This window comes from Pseudorca crassidens, chromosome 10, assembly GCF_039906515.1.
Source record: "Pseudorca crassidens isolate mPseCra1 chromosome 10, mPseCra1.hap1, whole genome shotgun sequence".
NCBI lineage: Eukaryota > Metazoa > Chordata > Mammalia > Artiodactyla > Delphinidae > Pseudorca > Pseudorca crassidens.
This window is the reverse complement of record NC_090305.1, coordinates 41,574,560-41,602,307: the sequence shown is the minus strand read 5'-3', so window position 1 is coordinate 41,602,307 and position 27,748 is coordinate 41,574,560. Positions and strand designations below refer to the sequence as shown.

General features: G+C 41.6%; 1 long non-coding RNA gene across 2 annotated transcripts; it reads right to left on the bottom strand.

Annotated features, from left to right (window-relative positions):
* Window positions 1–6,632: 6,632 nt before the first annotated feature.
* On the bottom strand, window positions 6,633–15,089 carry LOC137232152 (uncharacterized). 2 transcript variants are annotated; one of them, XR_010946886.1, is made up of 4 exons: window positions 14,998–15,089; window positions 14,038–14,202; window positions 7,692–7,810; window positions 6,633–6,764 (listed from the first exon to the last, which is right to left on the bottom strand). It is a non-coding gene; the product is annotated as an uncharacterized lncRNA (long non-coding RNA). The 2 variants fall into 2 exon arrangements; XR_010946885.1 differs by lacking the exon at window positions 14,998–15,089 and having other exon boundaries at window positions 14,038–14,403.
* Between the last annotated feature and the right edge of the window lie 12,659 nt (window positions 15,090–27,748).

Here is a 27,748-nt window from a genome sequence, read left to right as displayed (position 1 = left end):
GTTTGGTTTTTGGTTTTTGGTTTTTTGGTTTCTTTTTTTTTTTTTGCGGTATGCAGGCCTCTCACTGCTGTGGCCTCTCCCGCTGCGGAGAACAGGCTCCAGACGCGCAGGCTCAGCGGCCATGGTGCACGGGCCCAGCCACTCCGCGGCATGTGGGATCCTCCCGGACTGGGGCACGAACCCGTGTCCCCTGCATCGGCAGGCGGACTCTCAACCACTGCGCCACCAGGGAAGCCTGGGTTGTTGTTGTTTTTTTTGATATTGAGCTGCATGAGCTGCTTGTATATTTTGGAGATTAATATTTTGTCAGTTGCTTCATGTGCAAATATTTTCTCCCATTCTGAGGGTTGTCTTTCGTCTTGTTTATAGTTTCCTTTGTTGTGCAAAAGCTTTTAAGTTTCATTAGGTCCCATTTGTTTATTTTTGTTTTTATTTCCCTTACTCTAGGAGATGGGTCAAAAAGGATCTTGCTGTGACTTATGTCATAGAGTGTCCTGCCTATGTTTTCCTCTAAGAGTTTTATAGTGTCCAGTCTTACATTTAGGTCTCTAATCCATTTTGAGTTTATTTTTGTGTATCATGTTAGGGAATGTTCAATTTCATTCTTTTACATGTAGCTGTCCAGTTTTCCCAGCACCACTTATTGAAGTGACTGTCTTTTCTCCATTGTATATCCTTGCCTCTTTTGTCATAGATTAGTTGACCATAGGTGCGTGGATTTACCTCTGGGCTTTCTATCCTGTTCCATTGATCTATATTTCTGTTTTTGAAGCACAATGAAATTAATAAGCATGTGCTTCTTGCCAAGTTTTGTGTTCCTTGGTCCTATGGGGAAGAGAAAAGTAAACCCAACTTAGAGCCTGCCCTCAAGGTGCTCAGACGTGGTAAAATCTTTCTAATTGACTACATTTGGCCCCTGATCATACTCTTTCTCTGCCCTGCTCTGTGCTCCGGGAGGCTGACCCCCAGGGATTGCATCATCCAGACTCAGATTCTTCAGCCAAGAGGTTGTATTTATCCAATAGGAGACCTCAGAGAGGTCAGAGGCCAGAAGAGAGTGGCTGGGGTATTTCTCTCCTGTCCTTTCCTGGCCGTGGCTATAATTCTGAGCCTCCAGCTCCTGCCAGGTGGCCTCTCCCCACACCGCCTGGACTCCAGCTCTCCCTGGACTCATACCACCACACCACAGCTACCATTCTAGATATTTTTTCACTGGTTTGTTGATGCTTTGCCACTCTTTTTAGAATATGTTCCTTCAGAGCAAGGAACTTGTCTGTCTTATTCACTGCCGTAAATGTCCAGTGTCTAGAACGATGCCTGGTGTGCAGCAGGGGATAAGTACTTTGTGTTGAGTAAATAACTAAGTGAATGAATGAAATAGCAAAACCATCATGACTTACCACTTGCTAGATTCCTATTCCAGTATCATTTATTTAATCAATAGTTATTGCACGTCTACTATATTCAAAGCACTTTCCCTTGCCCCAAGAAGAGGGAAGCACAACAAAGTACACAACCATGACAACGAGGACTCCTCCAAACTAGCTGGAAGCCAAGAATTCAATTGCTGAGAAACATCACAGGCTAAAGGAATTATCCAACCAAGCCTTACTCTATATTTACCTTTTTTTTTTTTTTTTTTGGCTGCGTTGGGTCTTTGTTGCTGTGAGCAGGCTTCCTCTTTGTGGTGGCTTCTCTTGTTGCGGAGCACGGGCTCCAGGCGTGTGGGCTTCAGTAGTTGTGGTGCACAGGCTTAGTTGCTCCGCGGCATGTGGGATCTTCCTGGACCAGGGCTTGAACCCGTGTCCCCTGCATTGGCAGGCGGATTCTTAACCACTGCGCCACCAGGAAAGTCCCTACCTATTTATTTTTAAATTTCTCAGAAGATTGATAATATTTCTATAGTTATTTCTCCATTAATTTTTTTTAATTGCATACTTTCTCTCTATAATTGCCAAATCTTTAAAAGCAGGTTAGGACTAGTTTCAGCAGTTAGCTGGTAAGTGTTTATTTAGTGCTTACTATAAGTAATATAATATAGTATAATAATATATAATTATATATAATTATAGACTATGTTTATATACTTATATATTCTATCAAATAATGTGTACATATATGAATATATAGATTTTATTGAATTTTATAGATAGATCTATATCTATTTATCACTAAATAAATACCAGCTGAATGCTGAAACTAGTCCTATATATAGTTATTTATATAAACATAGTTATATTGTTATAGCCTGAATGTGTCCCCTCAAAATTCATATGTTGAAGCCCTAATATGATGGTATTTGAAAGTGGGGGCCTTTGGGGGGTCATTAGGTCATAAGGGTGGAGCCCTATGATGGGATTACTGTCCTTGTAAGAAGAGGAAGAGTTAGCCCTCCCTCTCCACCATGGAGGACACAAATGAGAAGATGCCATCAGTAGACCAGGAAGAGGACCTTCACCCAGAACCCAACCACACTGGCACCCTGATATCGGACTTCCCAGCCTCCAGAACTGTGAGAAATAAAAATATTTGTTTATGTTTAAGCCACCTGGTCTATGGTATTTTATTACAGCATCCCCAGCCGGAGAGAACTAAGAGATAGAGATGGAGATTATAGAGACAGAGATATGTCTCATCATGTTGTTACATGATTGCATTCTGAGATTGAGCCGCTCTGATTTCATCCCCTTGACTTACATGACACCTGAATGAGTTACTAGGTAATGTTCATTTCTTTAAATACATCTTGAGGGCAGCCATGTTCCTGGCCACATGGAGAAACGTGAGAACGTTGGAGCCCACCCACTGACACCCAGGTGGCTTTTTCTGGTTCAAGAATGAGCCATAGATAGAAGGACTCCTGGGAGCAGGCCACCTGCAGCCTGAACCCTGGAGCCCTTCAGAGTCCCCAGACAGGCCTCCACTGATGGTTCTCTCATTTCCCTCATGGATAAAGATACTGAGGACAAGTCAGGACTCATGGCACAGTCCTCGGTGATGGACAATAAAACTCTGGGCTTGAGATACTAGGATATCTTCCAGAGATACTAGGAATGTGGCATGTATAAAAAAAAATAAAAAAGAAGTCAGCAAATTCAGCTGGAAGAAGGACCTGCCCACTCTTCAGAAGCTCTCCATGGAGGCACACTTCTGAAGGTGATGCAGTGGACTGCAGACCAACCCAGGCAAGCGTGGGAGCCACGTGCTAAAGGTGGCAGGGCCACTGGAGGAGAGCCTCACCATCCAGGAATGCTTGGATGGAACGGCGACAAGCTGGCTCCACCGAAAATCCATGAAATATTGAACACTTCAATTTCTCCTGAATTCTTCCAGTTGAAAGCCAGCTCTATAAGTTAGTGCCTTTGGTGAAGCCCTTCAGTCCCCTGTCCCTGCCTGCACTGACCAAACACAGACAAGATAGGGAATCCTCAGGGATGAGAGGTCCCTGTGATGTCCAGAGGTAGACCAGGGTTCTGAGCTGCAGGAGAAAACTTTAAATCAGGAGAAGAGTGAGCAGGTGAACAGGGATAGAGCACACGAGTCCCCTGCTGCAGAAAATGCCACCGTAGGCCCTGCCACACTCCTGTGCAGAGAATGGGTTATGACCCAGCCCTGCTTTGATGCCTCCCAGGTTTGCCATTGGCATTTAGCAGTAGGGATTTTGCTGTAGGTTCGCCAGGCAGGGTCTACGGAGGCCAGTGCTTCTCTGGCTGCAGTCAGCCATTTGCGTTTTTCCCCAATGCACCACGCAAATCATTCCACTTTCTCTTCGTGCATTTTCTCTTTGCTCACGCAGAGCAGAGTTAGAGAGCCCTGTTTTACAGAACTTGGCCTCCCCATCTCCCAGCCCCACTGATGGTCTGCCCTGGATATCAGGCACTTGTTTGGGTCAGAACTCTGCAGGATTCCATGCCATCAATTGTGGCTCACAGGTCGCTGGCAACCAGAGACAGAGCTGCAGTGTTCTCTGGAGCCAGAGAGGGCCTGCTGACTGCCACAGAAATGTCTTTCCAGCAGCCCTGGAACAGCTGTGTGGTGCTCTGCCTGTGTTGTCCGAATGCTGGGGACGATGCCCAATTCTCTGTGAGTTTCCCAGTAATTCTGGTATCTGCTCTTTATACTAAAGAGCCCACATACTTTAAGGAGGGGAAAAGAGTGAGCCAAAAGGTTTTGTGCCAGGGATTAAGACTATGGTAAAATCAGAGAGAAGATCAGACCGCCTACAAGACCAAGAAGGCCTGAGTCACCTCTAGTGGAGGTTGGCCCTCTGAAGTTACAAGCACTCGACAAAAATCTGAACGTGTCCATCTCTTCCCTTGAGGATAAGTAGAGGTTCCTGACAAATGATGGAAAAGCGAGGCTCCTAACCTTTCATTTCATGGAGTGATGTTGCTCGCCTTCAAGGACAGACGCACAGTCACTTGAAGACGCATCAAAATTCTCCAATGCCTAGTAACACACACCAAAATTATCTTAAAGGCATCTCAGAAGAACGTAGAACAACTTTGGAGAGAAATGATGGGTGGTTTGGATGAAAACACTCATCTTCAGGAAAGCCTAAAACTGCTTATCTGTGGGATTTCGCCGGTGGCACAATGGTTAAGAATCCACCTGCCAATGTAGGGGACACGGGTTCGATCCCTGGTCCGGGAAGATCCCACATGCTGCAGAGCAACTAATCCCATGCTCCACAACTACTGAGCCTGTGCTCTAGAGCCCGCGAGCCACAGCTACTGAAGCCCGCATGCCTAGAGCCCATGCTCCACAACAAGAGAAGCCCCTGCTCGCCGCAACTAGAGAAAAGCCCGTGCGCAACAACGAGTACCCATCACAGCCAAAAATTAAAAAAATTTTAAAAACCAAAGAACTGCTTATCCTAGAAGTTATGAGATGGAAGAAAGTGTGGGAATTAAAGAACAGAAAAAAAAAAAAACCCTTGAAAACTCAAACCATGAGAATGAAACAGGTTGTGAATGACAAAGCAACCAGTTAAAATCTCTAACTGAAACTATACTGAAGGTGATACATTTGTCTGCTCTGTTTAGAGAAGATTATGGATGATCGCAACTTCGAATGAGATGAAAATAGTGAACCACACGTGGCTGCCTAAACTGTCAGTCAGAAGTCACTTTGAAGAAACTCATTGATGCTGTAACTTAAACGTTTCCTTAAAAGGGTTTAAAAGAGAAGACCAGGAATTATTTTAAATTATTTGAATAAAATCCAATGGATGAGGAGCTTACAGGTCAAATGAAAAGTTTCCAAACTGAGCAAATATCTTAACATTTAAAAATTCACAACCTAAAAGTGAAAGCCAAGAACTTCAACTGAAACTTCAGATACCACCTGAACTGTGTCAAGAACATGCAGTGAAACTTGGCAGAAAACCAGTCGAGGAAGTAATTTACCTCTTAGGGAAAAAGCTTCCTAAAACATAGGAAAGCATCAGCAGCATGAACTGGAGACACAACTCCAACTGGAAGATGACTGAAGATCTGGAGAAAGAATTACAATGAACAACTTCCTTCTTGGAGAGCTAGATGGACTATCTCCCACGGGAAAAAAAGCTCAAGAGAGCTGGTTGGCAGCTTCATCAACTGAAAAAAAGCTCAATAGACTAAGAAAAGGAAATGGCTGAACCAGACAAAAATCAGCTGAAGCTGATTAAATTTCCAATTTTCTCAAGTGATCCTACAGTGGGCTGATTAATGGCCACACCCTACTGTCTGGATCCTGTGTATATGTCATGTCACGTGGCAAAAGGGACTTCATGGAAGTCATTAAGGTTATGGATCTTGAGGTGAGGACTATCCTGGACTCACCAGACGGACCCAACCTAGTTACTTCAGACCTTAAAGCCAGAGAAATTTCTCCAGCTGGAGCCAGAGAGATGCAGCCAGAAGAGGAAGTCAGGGAACTTCCAAGTGGGAGAAGGATTCACTGCACTGTTGAGGTGTAGGTGTCCAAGTGCAAAGATTGAAAAAAGACCTCTAGAAGCTACAGCCAGCCCCTGGCTGACAGCTGGCAACAAAACAAGGACCTCAGTCCTACAGCCGCAAGGAACTGAGTTTTGCCAACAACCTGAATGAGCCTGGAATGAGTCTGTCTATAAGTGCCCAGCCCGTCAGCACTTTGATGCAGAGAAACCAAAGAGCAAAGCCACACCTCTAACTTACAGAACTAGAATAAATGTGTGTTGTTTTGAGGGCTAAGTTGAGACCTAATGCCCTTCTATTCAAAAAGCAGCCTTGGGCATAGGTCCAAGAGGATCAGTGCATCCCCCTGAGCCATCAGGTCCCTGGGGGAAGAGGAAGGTTAAGGAGTCTGGAATGCAGGTCACATGCAGGTTGGATTCTGCTTTCAAGGCATCTGACCCCTGCATACCCATGGCTATGGGAAATTTTCCTGCATTCTCTCTCTTTAAAAGTCATTTTGAGTCATCTGTTTTTAGCTTAACTACTATTTTTTAACTGAGGCTACATCTGCTGATAAAATTATAATTCCTAAGGTAGTGTTTTTCAAATATATATAGGTGGTTGTTACGTAATTCTTATGCATACATTATTTCCACTTCACTGGACCCTGTAGAGAATAAGTCAGATAAATACTGTATTTTGTTTAAAATAAAAGGTCTAATTTATTTATTTATTTATTTTTGGCTGCGCTGGGTCTTTGTTGCTGCACGCGCGAGGGCTTTCTCTAGATGCCGCGAGGGGGGGCTCCTCCTTGTTGCGGTGTGCAGGCTTCTCATTGCGGTGGCTTCTCTTGTTGCAGAGAAAAAATTAATTAATTAAAATAAAGTAAAGGGTCTATTATCACTTAAGCCATCACTGAACTTCGACATGACCAGATGGAAACATTCAAAAGAATAGAGATCATTTCTACATCCTATGAGCTGTCATTAGAAATCCGTAAAAGTAGGTTGATACTTACCTCAAAATTTTTTTATTGTTTTTAAAAACAACACACACACAGACCCGAATGACAACACCACCCCCAGCTAACCTTAGTCCTATAATATTTTTATAATCACTAATTCATAGATGAGAGGATTTGACATTTGCATTTGTTTCTTATTTTTCCATTTTTTAACCTTTATTTTGTTTAGGATATTCTTTACTGTTTAAATGTCTCTACATGTCATGCAGTCAACAAGTTTTCCTTTTGTGAAAAACGTAAAGATACTTGTTGAGCTGTTGTTACCTCTAGCAACCTGCTAGGTGCTGGAGATCCAAGATGACTAGACCTTGGCTGGTTGTCCCTGGGGGCCGGGGTGTGGTGAGGGAGAGGCTTGGAGACAGACGTGCGAACAAGTGATTGTTGGATGATGCAATATGTGTAACCCCAGGGTGTGTGCAGAGCCTCACGGCATCACCACAGGAGATGCAAATTCTACCTGCAGGGGTCAAAGCAAAAGAGGCAAACTTCCAGATGAATTTTTAAAAAGATTTAGGAATTCAGTGTTCCTGTGGACCATGCAGTGTGTTCAAAGAGCATTATAAAGCCTATACGCTTCCCTCTCTTGAATTTTGTCAAGAAATTTAGCGAGGGTTTTCCCCTCATGGCCTCTTATATCGTCTTTGGAAAGGAATCTAACTGGCATTTTATACCTAAATCCAGCATCTACTAAACAAATGGTTTGGGCCTCAGTTTCTGTAAAAATGGCAATTAATCATAACCATCCTGCTTACCTCATAAGACGATTGTAAAGATGAAGTTAGATCACGTATGTGAAAACACCAGGGCGCTCTACAGATTACTCCAGGCCGAAACATTTCTATACTGAGTTGCCTGTGGCTGATGTGAATGACTGCCGTGCATTAAAAGAACAGATTCATCAGAATAATAAAGGTATTTGATTCCTTAGAGTTCCACAGCACCGTTCTTCTGAAGCTTTGCACATCTGTTCTCTCTTTGGCCTCCAGGCCAAATGTCTTTCCAGGATAAGCTGGGGCACGTGTTACTGCCCCAGACTTGCAGAAGAATGAGGAAGATGAAGTCACAGGGCGGAATCTGGACTTGAACTCCAGCTCTTGCCTTCAGACCATCCCTAGACACATATGGTGCCCAGAGCGCCAAGGAGGAATGGCAGTGATGCTTCCCAACGGATTATTTTAATAGCCATTCAGAAGAGATAAGGATAACCTTCTGATATATCCTTATCCTTAAAGATAAGGATATATTTATTCATTACAAATGCTCAACAGTAAAGTTCATTCTCTTCAATATTCAACTGGAAATAATAAATCATGCCTCTAAAATATAAAGGAGAAAGCACTGCCTGCCTGACTGCCCGGGCTCCCACCTTCCTCCCAGTTGTCTGCACAGCTGTGGGGACCTCACTGCTCCGTTCTGCTCCAGCCATGCCGGGCACAGAATACCCTTCCCCATCTCCACCTGCGGAAACTCCTCTCCTCCCTAAACTCAGCTCAAATGCCGCTCCTCCCCAATCCCAGATGCCAGAAATAGGTTCCTCAGCTTAGACAAGTGGGTAAGAACCCAGAGCCCCAGGAAGCCTGCCTGAGTCTGAATCTCCGTCCTGCTACTTTCGAGCCCCATTTCTGCCTCTGGTCCCTCATCTCTAAGGGGGAAGTTATGGTGGCCACACTAATAATGGCATGGTCACTACAGGGTTATTAAAGGGATTACTGAGATAACACATGTGGCACACACTTGATGGCTCATGCAATACCCAATAATACTAGCAGTCAAGTTCTCTTCTTTTCCTTTGCAGGTTTTCCGTCCTGCACCAGGTAGCCAGTTCCCTGAGGATGGGAATTCGTTCCCTGGCACCCCTTCCCTGGTACATAAGTGTAGGTTCCAGCTCTGTCGTTTATGATATCTGCGAACTTGGCCTATCATTTAATTTCCTAAAGTCTCAGTCCTTATCTGAGGACTGAGATAATGGGGTTAACATGGAAATCAAAGCCAATAATGTGTATTAAACCAATGGCACAGTGCCGGTAAATAAGCAATTAAGCAAATATATTTTAGCCACTGTCCGGTGATTAAGAGTTTATATGAAAACTGTATTAAAGGGTTAAGGCTCTGATGTCACAGTGTTCCTCAGACAGTATTTTCTGACTTTTACAGTTAAAATTACAGATCAAAATTTGAGGATTGAAAAAAGAGAGAGAGAGTAGTGGTAGGAGGCTCAGGGCTGGGAGGACCGCAGGAGGCAGCCTGATGAGATCTATTCTCCAAGAGAGACAAGAAGCCCTCAACTCTACTCCTGGAAGGAGGCCATGGCCTCCTCCTGATGAAGGGGGAGGGAACGGGGAAGGGAGAGCCAGTTGGGGAGAACGTAAGGGACAAGTAAGATGAAGAAAAGGGAGGCAGAGGGACAGAGGATGAGGGAGACTCAGAAGAGGAAGAGGAGAAAGAAGGAGACAGACAGAGGGGACAAGGGGACCAGAGCAGCTCTGTGACTGAGCAAGCACTCACCTAAAGGTCGTCGGATGGAGTTCTACAGCCCAGGAGGGTGCTGGGAAAATCTAAGGGGGTAGTTGTTTGTCCCAACACTTGCAGGTTGCATATGGCTAGTGGACTACACAGGCAGGTCCCACAACTCAAAGAAGAGTCCCACATCCTGCTTTTTAAAATTTTATTTTATCAATATTTATTACGTTTTAAAAGTCATTTAAGGGACTTCCCTGGTGGTCCAGTGGTTAAGAATCCATCTTGCAATGCAGGGGACACCGGTTCAATCCCTGGTCGGGAAACTAAGGTCCCACATGCAGCGGGGCAACTAAGCCCGCGCGCCACAACTAGAGAGAAGCCCCATACGCACTGCAACGAAGCAAAGAGCGCACGCACTGCAACGAAAGATCCTGCGTGCCGCAGCTAAGACCCGACGCAGCCAATAAATAAATTTTTTAAGTCATTTAATATGATGGTTTACATACCCTACTCTTTAAATTAATTAATATTGAAGTATAGTTGATTTACAATGTTGTGTTAATTACTGCTGTACAGCAAAGTGATTCAGTTATACATATATATATTCTTTTTTTACATATTCTTTTCCATAATGGTTTATCACAGGATATTGAATACGGTTCTCTGTGCTTTACAGAGAACTTGCTGTTTATCCACCACATCCTGCTAGAGGAATGTTTGGCATGGAGGAATCACTCGATAAGTATTAGCTATTAGGATTCTTCTTCCCAGGAAATTTCCTTCCTTTGACTCCGGCAGGCCCCCCTGGGAAGCGGGGAGCACTGCAGAACGACTCAGCAGTGCTTGTTGCGATCCTGCTATGCCAGGTGCACGGTGCTCTTTCTATCCATGTCATCAAACACAGATCAAATTAGAGGGGAAAGCTCTACAGGAAAACAAAGACACCAGAGAATTCCCCTCTGACAGGCACAGACCAAGACAAAAGGAGTTATGTGAACACGAGCCATATATTCAGAAGAGTTTAGACAATACACTTCTTTGTTATATTGCATGAGTTCATGGCACCCAAAGACGCTGCAAATACAGGAGGACAATAGCTGACATATCAGGTTTTGCAGTCATACTACCAGTGGCTTACTGTTTGCCAAACTGCCTTTGGCTCGGGCCCTGAATTCACATAACAAAAAGAGGAGAGAATTAAAATGCTCACTTCCATTTGGCTTTAAAAGTCCCAGCTTAGCTGAAAGATAAATCAAAAATAAAACCAGAATGTAGCCCGTTGCATTTGATGACAGGATTATTAGTTTATTCCTTTCCTGAGGTATCTAAATAGGAAGAGAGAGGGTGTTTCGCAAACATAAGCAGAGGGTAAGCCTGCACAGAATTTATCTGAGTTATTAGTTTATATCAGCCCATGGGTGTTGGACTAGTTTTCTAGGGCTTCACAAATGACCACAAATTGGGTGGCTTATAACAATAGAAATTTATTCTTTCACAGTTCTGGAAGCAAGAAGGCCAAAATCAAGGTGCCAGCAGGTTGGTTCCTTCTGGAGGGCTGCAAGGGAGCACCTGATCCGTGCTTCCCTCCCAGCTTCTGGAAGTTACCAGCCATCCTTGGCATTTCTTGGCTTGTAGCTACATGACTCCAAACTCTGCTTCTGTTGTCACATGGCCGTCTTCTCCCTATGTGTCCCTGTGCTTCACATGGCATTCTCCTCTGTGTGTCTCTGTGTGCAAACTTCCCTTAGGGTGCTGGATTGGAGCCACCTTAATGACCTCAACTTACCTCGATTACATCTCCAAAGACCTTTTTTCCAAATAAGGTCACATTCCCAAGTACCAGGGGTTAGGATTTCAACATCTCTTTTGGGAGGACGCAATGCTGACAGTAACAGGTGATGAATTTGCTAATTGCTAAAGAGAATTTAGAGTCAATCAAGTTCTGCCCACTGGCCTGAGTATCTTCATTCCTTATATGAGGAGGGCAAACAGACTTGATTTGGGTAGGGATAACTCTCTTCTAGTTTTCACTTGAGTTCTGTTTTGATACTTTTTTCAGTTTTAGAAGAAATGGTATTTGCCTTGTCTCTAAATCTATTATTAACTCTGTACGTAGATAAGTCATCCCAGAAGGTAAAATTACAAAGGCTGTTGAGTTAGTCATTGCTGGCCATGACATGGGAGAAAGAAAATAGAGGCCACCTCAGAGAAGTTCCTCCACTCTTGCCAGAGGCTGGCTGTGTGCAAAGAACTTCACCAGCTGGGAGGGAAAGTAGCAAACGGGGCCCCTCTCTTTAAAGAAAGCCTGGAATAATATATTCCAGCCCCTTCTGTATCTTAAAAGCAGGCATGAAGTTTGGTTTAAGGCTATTAGCTTCCAAAGTTACAAATGTAAGATCGAAGGGAAACGACAGTAACATAGTTCCACGCAGGCAAAATGGTTCCTCCTTTCCCCATCCTTTAGGAAAAAACAATAACAAAAAATTGCTTGTGGAGAGTATGAAAGTTAAATTTACCTGTTTGTTTTGTCTGTTTATTTATATCATGGGTCAGCAATGGGGGCCCACGTGCCAATCTGATGGCTGCCTGTTTTGTGAATAAAGTTTTATTGAAACACAGTCACCCCTATTTGTTTTATTATCTACCACTGTTTCACACTACATGGCAGAACTGGGTGTTGCCAGCAAAGCCTGAAACATTTATCATCTGGCCCTTAACAGAAGAAGCTTGCCAGTCCTTTAGATTTAGGGAATTAGGAAATAAAGGATATCACGAGGCACCAAACACCCTACTCATGGATTACCAGTAGTAACTTGCAACCTCTTGGCACTGCCATTTCTTTAACAAGCCTATGAGCTTAGTGGTAAACACTTGGCATTTGTGCCTATCGGTACAAGCCAGGCAGGGTTTAAACAACCAAAAACCCCTAGCAATCATAAGAATAGGGATGCCAAAAGTGGATACTATTAAGAATCAGAATCCCCGAACTGATAGAAAAGAAGACTGAATCACAGTCTGGGATAGCCTTCTAGGGCTTGAAGCAGGGTGTGGATGAAGAATGACGCCCTGCCATATCAGTAAACCAAGGATGTTGCAGCCATCAAGCCCTCAGCCACTGCAGCCACGCCCAACAGTGCACCCTGAGGGGCTTCAGGATGGAAAAAAGGAGGATACTGGCCCCAGAGAGCTAAGGTGCATATCAAAGGAATCATTTCAGTGAGCCCATACTCTTGTACCTTCCCACACATGGAAAAGTGCTAAAATCCTTAACTTGAGATGTCTGGTTTTCTTTAATTAACAGTAACCTTTTGATGTTCCAACTCCCTGGTTTTTGTTGCAAAAACTCTATGTCCCGCCTCCTCCCTTACTCTTGGAAGCAGTTCCTCACAGCTATCTGAGAGGCTGCCTCCCGGGCTCAAGTCCTCAGCAAGTCCACCAAATAAAACATAATTCTCAACTCTTAGGTTGTGCACTTTTTTCAGTTGACAAGGGGATAAAATCCTCTTCTTATGCTTGTTGATAACCACTTTCTGGCACTTCTCCTTGCTACTGTCATTCTTGTACTTTGTCCCCTCCTTTGCTAGGGTCACCAAACCACACCAAACAGTGCTGTAGACCCCTGAGCCTTTCACGGGGTCCCCCCCAGAGCACCTCAGACCCAGTGCTCTATAAAAAGCACCTGCCATTTTGTCCCAGGGGCTGAGGCTCCTCTCCCAGCTCCCACAGCCCTCTCCCCAGCCTATGGCTTTGATCGGGTGTGCTCGTATTCTCAACCCAAACTGTCTTTCCGGCCGGGCCCTACGGATGAGTGCCTCGGCTGAACTGTCTGCCTGGCTTCGCATCAGATCATCTTTGAATCTAGGCTCTGCGGCGAAAATGCCAGACCTGATCTAGCCCAGTCCGCTCTGACCTCATTATTTTTCCCCTAAGGGCACAATGTCCAATCTCTACCACTAAGCCACAGGGACTTCGATGTACTATATTGGCTGTTGCCTTTTTGCTGAATCTGTCTTTCCATGACAGTTTCTGGGTTAACCCAACTTAGAATATACCAGAACCTGAAGGGGCTGCTAATCTTTTATGTCCTAGGAGAATATATATATATATATATATATATATATATATATATATATATATATATGGCATTTAGAAGCTAGCCTGACTATAATAAGCACCTAATACATGGTAGTTTTTATGTTATTATGTTATCTGAGCCAGCGACTGTAGTTTCTTAAGTGCTACCCAGTATTCAGAGAGCTTCTTAGAACCAAGCGTTTACTTCTAAGAACAGGATTTGTCTTCAGGTTATTGAAACTGTAGTCTTATGTAGGATCTCTTGAATATTTCTCAATTCCTATTTCCAGGTGGAGAAGGGAAGCTTGGGAAATGTGCCTTTAAGTAGAATGAGAAGGCAAGAATACCTGTATTTATTTTTCTTATTTTATTTTTAAGCCACTGAAGCTCAGTTGGGCCAAAAGATAAGCAATCCTTGAACTGTCACAAGCTTTGTCTAAAACAGAAGCATGTTTTTCATCTTCTCAACAGAATGTCTTTTATACTTTTCCATATAGCAAGGATTGTTTTTCCCCAAATACTAGCACAGAAAGAACTACTCAGTGTCAGAGATAGCATATTTACCCAAAATAACTGCAGCCCTCCAGGGTCATCTATTTTCATGTGCTGCTAGATGATCCATGGTTACGATGTGCTGAGTATTTACTGCTCATCTCTTGAGCTTCAGGTCTCTCCATGTTGGTGTCTTGTCCTTTGAACTCTTTGTCCAGCCAGCCCTGGGAGACAGGGCTGCAGGAAGGCGTGTAATAGAAATCAGGAAGCAAAGGTACTGGTTCCCCAGCAGCGGCCAATCTGGGAAAGGACCTGTTTCAAAGATTATTTGGGACAAACACATGCTGTACTGTTCCCAACACTACCTGTCCAGTGTCTGCTCCAGAAGTAGCCACGTGAGGTGGATAATAATTAATGGGCCTGTAGGGACCAGACCAGTAACTTGGTAACCACAGGGAAATTTTAGACAGTGGGCCTGGCTCCAGATATGAGATAATCTGTGATCTTTAGAATCAGGCCTCATTTAGAAGAGCTGGAGCTGGAGTTGAGCCCATACTAGCCTGCAGGTAAGAGGGCCTCCCAGAGGCGTCTTGTCTAACACAAAGCCCGGAAGATTCCTTCTATCTTGGACTTGCTTTATTGTTGCCCTCATCAAACAATATCATAAATATTTCTCCATATTCTCCACTAAATTCTGAGCTCCTTAAGTGGTATGATCATATAATTTTCATGTTTAGATCCCCAGTGCCCATCAATCAGCCAATTCACTAACCAATCAATTCATTTCAGGTAAAAAAGAACACTGTACCACACACCCCTCAATTAGACCAAGCAGTTGAGATACTAATGGGGCTTCAGGGATTCCTCCAGGGTGGTTTAAATGTGCCATCTTCCTTTCTCCTACCTCTTTCTCTGGGTCATTCACAAATGGACTGGGAATGTTGGTCCCCTTGTGTCTTAAAACTAAAAGGCTCTGTCTGGTTGTGGGGCGATGAAAGAACACTTGGGACTAACAAAACTTTTCCCACCTACCTGCCAGGTGGCATGAACGTCATCCAAGCCTAGATGCAGGGATTCACCCAAATATTTGTTGTCATCTATTGCAACATCCTCTTCTAGGAAAGAAGAAAACAGCTTCCATATCTCTGTGCCCCTGAATGTTCTTGGTCTAATCTGACCAAAGGCAGCTCTTGGCCTTTCAGTGCCAAAAGCACTGACCATCCTAGTACCTACAGTGTCACCCTGACCAAGCACTCTGGAGGTGTGCATGACTCATGGAGTCCCACCTTCTGGAAGTTACAGCAGGAGTGGGGATAGCATAACAGGGCCAGAGTCACAGCAGGAGAGGTGACCAACCTGTCATTTACCAGAGAACAAAGCAAGTTTTTTTCATTCTCAACCCCCCTGAATAATACTCCATTTATGTTTTATTCCTTTTAAATGAATCCAAATTTGCCCCTCATTTCCTTACTTTTAGTATCTCATTCTAGATCTATTTAGATCCAGTGCCCTTCCTGTACCTATTTAAAACCCACTAGTTTACCATCTGAGTCAGATGTTCTGGACTCTGACCTCTGGTCCAATATTTGAGACAAGATGAAGAGGTGACTTTAAAACTTTCAAAGGATAAGAACCAAATCAGCACGTCCAACCCTTACAACCTGCCATGTATCACAGAAGGTACTATATGGATGTTAAAAGGGTGAGCAGAAGTGCCTTAGGCTCCACATCCCCACCCCACCCCACCACCACCACCACCCCACCCCCGTTACACTGAGACATTGTAAGAAGGCATCAGGAAATAGACAAGGGAATTATAGGGGAAGGAACTATGAGCTATGCTGGCTGGAAGCCACACGCCTTGTGGCGGAACAGATTCTTTGACCACCTCCAACAACAACTCCCAACCTCTTTGGAATTCTGACATCCCATCACTCTCTGTTTGACTACCTAGTCTTGATCTGACAGCTTCCATCTTGCAGGAAACAAGTTACACAGCATAGATTCATTACATTTTTTCAAATGAATGTGAATGAACAAGACTTTTACTGCAAGCATTTTACTGCATCCCTTGAAACAACTTGCAACACCTTGGCTAAACAAACACCGTTCTTCAAAAATAAACTCCAGTGGTTGTGTAGCTATTATAGCACTGTAGCCACTAGGGGAGCATTACTGCAAGAGTCCTAGGAGCTAGCAGAGAGCAGTTGTAACCTCAATCAGGAGACAGCACAAGAGAGGGAGAGTTTCCCACTTCCTGCAAATGAAGTTCAGGACACTTCCTCAAATCCTTCCAGTAAATCCTCCCTTTACTTGAGCTAGATTCAGTTTTTCAGTCCTTTAAACAAATGATCCTTGACTAGAGCATGCTGAACTGGAACTCAGAAAAAGGATAAATGGAGAAAAACCAGTAAAAAGCTTTGCAGGCCCATCACCTGCCTTCTCTCGTTTGACCATCCGAGCACAATACCCTGCAGGAGTGGAGGGTGAGAGAGAGCTTGCCTGTGTCTGGTATCACTCTCCCACCTAACAGAGCCATATTCCCATCTGAAATGTTTAACTAGGATAAAAGAGGGCATTTTCTTGGCCTCTTTAACTGATATCTTTGGGTAGGGCAAAGGAAAAAGAGACGTTGAACAACATGAAGAGGAAAAATAAAACAAAACATGAAAACCTGTGGCAAATAATTCCCACCCAAGCATGCACACTCCTTTACAGAGCACATAAAAGACCCTGGATTTGGAAAAAGACTCTGTTCCCTCAGAGTCATACTTACATTTTCAATAAAAATATCTTTGCTCTACAGACCCGTCTGCTGCCTGAGTCTACTATAAAACAAGCTCCAACTTGGCCTGGCTGTAAGGGGGAAATGTGAAGCTGGGAAAATTATTTCCCCAGCTTCTTTTAGCACCCCGCCCCCCTTTATTGTGGTAATTCCTCGACTTTCACCCCCAGGTTCCCATAACTGCTTTATTTCCCTTGTGCTTAAGGCCAGGTCAGCACACAGTGGTTGGTGGCCCAGTCCCTCAAGTCTCCGCTTTCTGCCGAGTCCCTGTGAGTCTTACTAGTTCATACAGGAAGTAGTAGCGTAGATAAAAGGGTTTAGCTTCGACAGGCTGACAGCCCACAGCTAAGGAGCCCAGTGCCTTCTCTGAGCCTCAATTTCCTAATGTATAAAATAGATATTTCTGCTCTCCTGGGTTGCTGACAGGCTTGCAGAGCTCCAGGCTGGGAGCAGGTACACGCCAGGCTCTACACACTACACTGCAAGGGGCCTGGCCTCTCCCCGAAATGTACTCACCTTCTTAGAGTTTCTGTTAGTGGGTCCAAGAGTGCATGAAATTTAAGAACAAGTTGATAAGGCAGCGAGAAGTGGGCAGAGGATGGAGTACGTTTGCTCAGGGGCACTTCTGTGCCCTCACATCCCACTGCAGGGGTAGAATGTGCTTTTGTACACTTACCACGGACTCAGTTGAAAACTTGACAGAGGGTTGAGGAAGGCATCGAGCAGAAAGGCTGAAGGAAGATGAGCAGTAGAAGTCAGCATAATTCTGCATCAGGATCAAAACTGAAATTCTGCAGATAAAATTTTATTGTGAAAGAAAGATGTGAATTAATGGGAATTACAATTTAATGAAGTCAGAATTAACTACTATCTTAGCTGATTTTTTATATACTGAGCTGAAAGGAAGTTTATAGTCATTCTTCTTATTATTAATAATATTAATATGTTATTATTATTATCATGTTTAGCCAATTCAGAGTCTTTTGGGGAACCAAAATGTCTCTTAATGACTTAAAGAAATTAAATTACTTATTTAGCGCCTATAATAAATCTCTTTGACTCTTTGTTAACAAAAGCTTTAAATCCATCATTCAGAGATGGATTCCAAGAAATAGCAAACTTATTAAGATTTAATCATACAGACTGAACAGCCAAGTCCAAGTAGTGAATTTGACTGAATTTAGCTGATGATGTGGATGAGAATTTGGTTCTCTGAAATATCTTAGAAAATAAATTCTGGGACTTCCCTGGTGGTCCAGTGGTTAAGACTCCACACTCCCAGTGCAGGGGGAATGGGTTGGATCCCTGGTCAGGGAACTAAGATCCCACATGCTGCACGGTGCAGCCTAAATACATAAATAATAAATAAATAAATAACACTGTAAAAAAGAAAATAAATTCTATGATTGTTAATGTGAGGATAGCAATCCATGCGCACAACTTTATGTTCAATCTTTATCTAGTTGGTTATAGTTTTAAAATTTAACTAGTAGGCTAATTAGTTACTCCCATGCCATTTTCTATAAAGAATAATAAGCCACTAAGAAGGTTTTATAAAATAGAGCTTGATAACATAAGTTACCTATAGGTGGAAAACAAACGTAAGTACATGAAGTAGAACTAGGAATAAATCCAACAAAAAATTGTCTACCATATGAAACTATTTAGTATTGGTACCAACTTCTTAACCAGGTGTGGAAAAAAACAGTTTGACTTTTTATAAATATAAAATATTTAACTTTTTACTTTTTCAAGTTTAAACTTTACCTATTTGAAGCACATTCCAAAAAGATTCCTTTGCACTTCAAAATCTTCTAGTGAGTCTTCTTAAAATTAAATCATATCTTATTATGATATTTATATTTAATATTATATCAAATTGAATTACTATTTTCCTACCTGATAGCTTGAAAACAAGGACTGTCATATTACTAGAAAATCCTACAAAAATGCAAATCTCAGCCTGTGTGAATTCCTGGGAAGCGATAGGATTTTTTAGGGACTTATATATATATCCACATCTATAATTTTTTTAAGATAGAAAATTTCTGTAGGAATTGCTTGCAAGTTTCTGTTTACAGGCTTCAAAGACTTCAGATACACCCTACCCCTCCACTTAACACACTATTCTTTCATTTAAAAGGTTTTCCCAATAAAGTGTTAGTTTTATCAGGTTTTGGTCCCTACAAAAGCAGTCACCTTGCAAATTTCAGAAACAGATAGCCCTTAAGATCCAGCACTCACAATCTTAGATTTTCTGAGTCCTACTTTAAGTATTCTGTCCCATATCCTGTCCCACTGAATCATCAAAATAGCCCAGAAATTCCAGCATTTCAGCAAAAAAAGAAAAAAGTATATAAGCATTATAATAAACACATTCACAATTCAAAAATAACTTCAAGCCACAGATGATGAATAATCACAAGCTAAAGAAATACTTTAATTAGTGGTAGAGCTAGTAAGAAACTTTTAAAAGCTGACATTGTGCTAATTGATAAAATGACTTTTTTTCCTAATCTAAATAAGATTTCTGGTATATCAGTTAAAAGTATTAACATCAACAACATTTGCCTTGGTGGGTCCAACGTAAGACACAACATGTTAATTTCAACAATAATGTTTTGAGTGCTTCTTGGCTTACTCCATACAAGGCAGTATCAAGCACTAAGTAGAGTTATAAACAACCCCCAGGGACCTTTCTTTGCACTCAATTAGGGAAAATTTCTAACATATACAAAAGTATACAGCATAGTATAAGGAGCCCTCACATACCCATCACCCAGTTTTAATAATTATCAGCTCATTGTCAGTCTTGTACCATATCCCCAACCACAACTCCACCCCATATTATTTGAATCAAATGCCAGATATCATAACATTTTATCTGTATACATTTATTATTTACTCTTAATTTTAAATACAAGCATAACAGCATTATGCCACCTAAAAAAAAAAAACAACCCAATAATTCTTAAATAGTATCAAATATTCAGTCAGTGTTCAAATTTCCCTGCCTCTTAAGTCTCTTTTAATCTCAAGCTCTTCCTCTGCCATAGTTTGAGTTTCTCCAGAAAGAGACCGTAAGACAAGGGTTCAAGTACACGTAGTTTATTTAGGAAGTTCAGGGGACACTGTGAAGTAAGGAAGAGAAGGCAACCAACAAAGGGTATTAAACATAAACCAACAATGCCATTTAACCATTTACCAGTGCATGACTGAAGCTTAATCCTTTCAGGGAAAAGGTATTAACACACACACACACACACACACACACACACACACACACACACACGTAAGCCCCTCGGAATTACCTCCCTGAGAGTTGAAAAAGCAGGGTATTTATTCACCCACTTTATTTAGTCATTGATTAAAGGCTGCTTCTGGGGGCATTGATTTCCTGGCACTCCTGACCTTCCAAAAGTGGGCAGAGCAGGCTTCCATGGGTCAGGGGGAAAAGCTCTTTGGCACAGAGGAGCTAGTGACAACTGGAATTCAGGTTGAGCACAGTGAAAGGTACAAAAGACAGGTGTAAGCACTGACAGCGTCTACTACACACTCTTTCCCTTCCTTGCCATTTATATGGTGAAGACGCTGGGTTGCTTTGTCCTGGAGAATTTCCCCCATTCTGGATTTTCCTGACTGCATCCACATGGTGTCTTTTAATCTGTTTGCTGGCCCCTGCATTTCCTGTGTTCTCACTCTCCAGTGGGTAGTTGGTTACAGACTTGATCACTTAACAGACTGGATACAGCAGATATATAATGCCCAGGACTTTTCATTAGCAGATATATAATGCCCAGTTGTCTTTCTTAGATATTTTTGCCAAGTTCATTATTTCATTAGAGCTTACAAATATTCTAACTCTCATTCCTTTTTTCACTTACTAGCAGGAATACTTCTATAATACAGAAACTTCCTCTTGTCAACTATTTGGTTACTCCATGATACATTTAGTACAAGAAAGGTAGGATAAACACTTGATCTTCTCCTTTTATTTACTAATTCTCAGAGTCCTCTGTAGGTGACCAGGAGTTCTTTATTTTTTATGAACTCATGGATTTAAACATATCTGCTGTGTTTCAATCCATAGCTCAAATGTTTCTTTTCAAAAGGAGTATATCTGTTAATGTGCCTTAATGTCATCTTTAGAGGATTTGTAAAACTTTTTTTTTTTGAGAATTATGTTTTATTAGCATCATTAGGATTCTCTATGTATAGTATCATGTCATCCGCAAACAGTGACAGCTTCACTTCTTCTTTTCCAATTTGGATTCCTTTTATTTCTTTTCTTCCCTGATTGCCATGGCTAGGACTTCCAAAACTATGTGGAATAAGAGTGGCGAGAGTGGACATGCTTCTCTTGTTCCTGATCTTAGAGGAAATGCTTTCAGTTTTTCACCATTGAGAATGATGTTTGCTGTAGGTTTGTCATACATGACCTTTATTATGTTGAGGTAGGTTCCCTCTATGCCCACTTTCTGGAGAGTTTTTATCATAAATGGGTGTTGAATTTTGTCAAAATCTTTTTCTGCATCTATTGAGATGATCATATGGTTTTTACTCTTCAACTTGTTAATATGGTGTATCACACTGATTGATTTGTGTATATTGAAGAATCCTTGCATTCCTGGGATAAATCCCACTTGATCATGGTGTATGATCCTTTTAATGTGTTGTTGGATTCTGTTTGTTAGTATTTTGTTGAGGATTTCTGCATCTATATTCATCAGTGATATTGGTCTGTAATTTTCTTTTTTTGTAGTATCTTTGTCTGGTTTTGGTATCAGGGTGATGGTGGCCTCGTAGAATGAGTTTGAGAGTGCTCCTTCCTCTGCAATTTTTTAGAAGAGTTTGAGAAGGATGGGTGTTACCTCTTCTCTAAATGTTTGATAGAATTCACCTGCGAAGCCATCTGGTCCTGGACGTTTGTTTGTTGAAAGATTTTTAATCACAGTTTCAATTTCAGTGCTTGTGATTGGTCTGTTAACATTTTCTATTTCTTCCTGGTTCAGTCTTGGAAGGTTGTACTTTTCTAAGAATTTGTCCATTTCTTCCAGGTTGTCCATTTTATTGGCGAATAGTTCCTTGTAGTAATCTCTCATGATCTTTTGTATTTCTGCAGTGTCAGTTGTTACTTCTCCTTTTTCATTTCTAATTCTGATTTGAGTCTTTTCCCTTTTTTTCCTGATGAGTCTGGCTAGTGGTTTATCAATTTTGTTTATCTTCTCAAAGAACCAGCTTTCAGCTGTATTGATCTTTCCTATTATTTCCTTCAGTTATTTTTCATTTATTTCTGATCTAATCTTTATGATTTCTTTTCTTCTGCTAACTTTGGGGGATTTTTTTTGTTCTTCTTATAAAACTTTTAAAGAGATTTCTCCAGCAAAATTTCCCAATATGCAGCTCAGAAAATATTATCATCATTCCCAAAGAGCATAAAGTAAAATTCATCCATCTTTCAAATCAGAAAACTGGGTCTCCAAATCATAGAACTAATTTTTTTTCACTTTTTTGTTTGAAATAATTTCAAATTTATGGAAAAGTTGCAAAAATTGGACAAAAAGGCTATATAATCCAGATTCATCAAATGTTAATATTTTGCCACATTCACTTTCCCAGTCTCTCTCTCCTCATCTCACTCTCTTTTTTCTCTTTCCCCATGTGTCCACACACTTACACACACACACACATTACATTTATCAAAATTAGAAATCTGACATTGATACAATACTAATTATCTATCATTCAGCTTGTATTCAGATTCTTCCAATTTTCCTAGTAATATCCTTTATAGCAATTCAGGAGCCAACATGGATCGTGAATTGCTTGTAGGTGTCACACCTCTTTGGTCCCTTTAATCTGGACTGGTTCTTTAGCCTTTCTCGATCTTGACGTCGACAGTCTTGAAGAGTGCAGAGCACTTGTAGAACAGGAACTAGTGTTCGCTCTTCTCAGCCCCTTCTGGAGTTGGTGTTGCCTTGGCAGTAAAACTTGCTGTGTGCTATCCTGACCTTCCAGAATCTATTTCTTAAGGGTGAATAAACCTAACAACTCATTTTCATGAATCTATATGTGCAGAATCTGAATCCACATACACATACAAAGATTCAAGGCAAACTTATAAAACAGTTGTGGCAGTGGTAGCTAGTACTTACAGCGCTTACACCATCACATATATTGTCACTTAATCCTCGTAACAACCCTAGGAGATCAATACAATTATCATCACCCCAATTTTATGGCACAGGAAACTGAGGCACAGAGAAGTTAAGTAGCTTGGCCTAAACCACACAGCTAGAATACAGCAAAACCTGAACTTCAACCCCATAAATCTGGCACTAGAGGCTTCTATGGGTTCTGTCTCTCCCAGATAAACCTCATCACCTCTTTCACAAGCATCCAGCCTGGTGAGTGAGTACTTGGCCCTGATGATAGGTTGGCATATGATCTGGGTAACAAAACCCTCAGGAACTATGTCTTGGTCTACTTCATAAGCCCCATACTCTACATCTAAGCCAGGCAGGAAAAGAAGACCAGAGAAGCAATAAGTTAGCAACAGACATAAATTCTTTGCAAGCAAGAAGTGGCAGTGTCTGGACAAATTGTCACAGAGTCATATTAAGTTAAATATTTACTCCCTCTGACACGAGTAAATATTACATTTTTAATTATTATCCACTTTAACCAACATTTAGCTTGTGTCCACTGTGTATGGGAGACCATACTATGCATTTTGGAAAAAACACAAATAGAAAAAAGGGTCTAAGGGAGCAATATGCATTCATGAAAAAACAAAAGCCTACAAATATTTATCCAAAAGTATACACGTATTGATAAGTTAGTATTATACAAAGAAAACAGTGTTCACACAGACCCTGAGGGAGCCATCAGAGAAGGGAAACTTTATGGAGGTAAATTTCTCCTTGAAGGTGTAGGTTTTAAAATAGGTTTAGAAGACATAGAGAACAAACGTATGGATACCAAGGGGGAAAGGGGGGTGGGGTGGGATGAACTGGGAGATTGGGATTGACACATATACACTACTGATACTATGTATAAAATAGATAACTAATGAGAACCTGTTGTATAGCACAGGGAACTCTACTCAATGCTCTGTGGTGACCGAAATGGGAAAGAAATCCAAAAAAGAGGGAGTATATGTATACGTATAGCTGATTCATTTTGCTGTACAGTAGAAACTAACACAACATTGTAAAGCAACTATATTCCAATAAAAAAAAAGTTATCGAGACAGAGTAATTATCAGAGACAGTAAAACTGTTGTATTAAAAGATGAAAAAGCCAGAAATAATTAACTGCTTAATAGGGCAGCTTGGTCCAGGAGTCAGATCCCAAGAGGCTACAGAGGGAGGCCTTCTGTTTGGTGGGGCCTCAGGCAACATTAGTCATTTTAGACCAGACCTTTATTTTTCTTTCAATTTTTTTTTATTGTGGTAAAATACACATAACAATGAAATTTAACATCTTAACCATTTTAAAGTGTACAGTTCAGTGGCATTAAGCACATTCATACTGTTGTACAGTCATCACCACCATCCTTCTCGGCAACGTTTTCATCTTGCAAAACTGAAACTCTGTCCCTGTTAAAGCATAACTTGCATGGCAACCACCATGCTACTTTCAGCCTCTGAAATTGACTGCATTAGGTACCGCAGGTAAATGGAATCATACAGCATTTGTTTTTGTCTTTCTGTGGCTGACTGATTTCAAGTAGCATGATGTCCTCAAGATTCATCCGTGTTGTAGAACGTATCAGAGTTTCTTTCCTTTCTGGACTGAATAATATTCCATTTTATGGCTAGACCACGGTTTGTTTCATCCATTTATCTGTTGATGGACATCTGGGTTGCTTCCACCTTTTGCCTATTGTGAATAAATAATGTATACAAATATCTGTTCAAGACCTTGCTCTCATATTCAATACGCTGTAATAAACCATAATGGAAAAGAATATAAAAAAAGAATATGTATATGTATAACTGAATCACTTTGCTGTACAGCAGAAACTACCATAACATTGTAAATCAAGTATACTTCAATTAAAAAAATCAATAAGAGAAAAAAATAACATAGGTTTAGAAAACCAAGGAACTATGTGGCGTTAAGAGTGTCTTGAGTGGGATAAAGATGCAGAGCTGGGAGGAGATCACACACACGTGGACCTATAGAGAGAGGAGAGTGGTGGACTCACCTGGGATGTGGAAGGATGCTAACAGCAAGCGTGACCATAAAAATCTCCAGACAGGTCCAAATAATGCACATGGGCTCAGGGTTACAGATGTCAGGATGGGGAGACTGTCTCAAGAGCGGGAAGACTTTGGGTTTGGGGGTTTTGTTTTATTTTGTTTGTTTTTTTTAACAATGTGAAACCGATTAAGTAAGCGTGAAAGAGGGGTATGAAAACAGCCCACTGGATCAAGGTCAGAAGAAAAACATCAGGGCTTTAGAGAAAGCAATGTGTTCTGATAAGTGGTGGGCAGAGAGGAAAAGAGGGTGGAAATGTAAATTTCTTCACCCCAGACATATTGTCAAAATGGTTGTGGAAAATGAAATGGCAACTGGACACGGAAGTGAGGTCAAGGGAGGGATTTTTTTTAAGTAAGAAGAGAATATAAACTGGCTACAAATTCCCTGAGATTGTGTCTAACCAGAGCTACAGATATGAAATCAGCTCCCAATGTCTGCTTTCATGACCTCAGTCATTAGAAAAATGTGCAGGAGAAACAGGAAAACTGAGAAACATAAACCTTTGAGCAGAAAATAGAGGGGAATCATAGAAAAAAAACTTCATACTATTATGCAAACGGCCACCTGTATATGCTTACAGTGGAAAGGGAGGAACCAGGGGCACGTGATGAGAGAAAAACACCAGAATCAGTTAAAATTTTACATGCAAAGATTGAAGGCAAACCTAGAAATAGTAGTAATTGTGGCAGGCCTAGTTTACACTTATGTTGTGCTTACTCTGTGTAGGATCATGTGAGTGTAGAAGCAAAGACCCTACAGAGGGATCCAAAACCCAAGGAGAGACACTGATGTTTTTCATCACATCTCAGAGTTTTGATAAAAAGTAGAGGATAGATGGATGCATTCACTAATTCAATAAAACATTTACTGTGAACACTAGGGGTACAGAGATGAATTCACTACGACCCCCTCAGTCAAGGAGCTCCCAATCCAATGGAACAGGCAGATAAGGACAGTCCAGTGCAACAGCGGCCACCAAGGACAGAGTGACAAACACAAGTGTTCCACTGAGACGTGGGGTTCCACTCAGTGGACTCCCATGAGCCCCTCTTTTATCCTGAGAGGATGCCCATCACTCAGGATGTTCTTTGGTGTTCTTAGCGTTGCCTCCTGCAGGATGACTACTAACCCTGCCCCAAGAAAGATGGTCTCTATTGATCCTTCCAGCCCCGTTGTCACCTCACTTCTACCGCAAATAACCAACCTTGCGGAGTGGACCTTGATGTTATCACAAAGAGGAACTTCACCTCACCTATACTGGAGCTCTCTTACTGGTGTTCCAAAAGGTTGTCTGGCTCCTAAAGATTATTTTTTGTAATTTTCTCTCTAATGCAACTTGAAATACCTCTACTGTGCTGAACCTTGAATAAGCTTCTTAACCACCTTCTAGTGAGGTTAAGAACACACAGATACACAAACACACACACACAACACACACACACACACACACTCTCTCTCTCTCTCTCTCTCTCTCCTTTGCTCAGTAATCTAAATCTGTTTTTTTTTAATTTTATTGAAGTATAGTTGATTTACAATGTTGTGTTAATTTCTGCTGTACAGCAAAGTGACTCGTTATACATAATATTCTTTTTCATATTCTTTTCCATTATGGTTTATCCCAGGATATTGAATAGAGTTCCCTATGCTATACAGTAGGACCTTGTTGTTTATCCATCCTATATATACTAGTTTGCATCTGCTAATCCCAAACTCCCAGTCCTTCCCGCCCCCCCGTCCCCTCCCCCTTGGCAACCACAAGTCTGTTCTCTATGTCTGTGCTTCGATGCCTGAACATCAATCCCAACTCTTACACATCATCCCTGCTTAAGGTTCCCAGGCACATCTAGTCCAGAGGCTTCTAGGTAGCAAGGCCAATCGGTTTTCCCCAGGGGCACAGTCTCGGGGGCGAGAAGGGGTTTGAGGGGAGGTGCTTTGCTGTTTTATTACATAAGAGGGAGAAGCACCTGGAAAAGTGAGTTTTAGTGAATGAAAGTGATCATGTGACAATGCTTCCTTCAGCAAAGGAAAGGAAGTGAAAGTCAAGCTCTCAATATCCTTTTCACAGAGAATCACCTGATCACAGTGACTCAGCACCATCAGACATTTTTGTCACTGGTGCCTGATAGGACCCAAACATTGCTCCAAACGTGTTGCCTTGTCACACCTCACCACTGTTACTAGGAAAACATATTCAATGCAGGAAAATGTATTTGTTACACTAAAAGCAAAGATAAAGATTGCAGGGCAGAAGCAGGTAGTGATCTGATCCAGACCAAAGCTGCCTTTCAAAAGGCATTTGTCATTGGTTCACACTCTCCCATTTAAGCTCTTGCTGACTCATTGTAAACTACTCAAAGCTGCACCGAGCTAATGTTTAGAAATTCATTCTATATGGAAGCAAAGTCCAATATCAAATTCTTAAAAGCATGTGACTTGGTCTATTCACACCTGAACATACACTTAGCCGTGAGTCACTCGCCACTCAACATGATTGTAGGAAAATGGAATAACCGGCCACTCAAGTGAGGTCAATGAGGGTTATTTTTAATAGGAAATAAGACTACAAATGGCCACAACCTCCCTCTGCGTTGATGTTTCTATGCATATATATACATTCTCACATGAAACTCTACAAAACTAAAAGCCAAGTGAGTGGAAATACCTGTAACTCAAACTAAGACTAGAGTAACAAGGGACTCTACAGATTACAATTTGGTTGTATATTTCCAT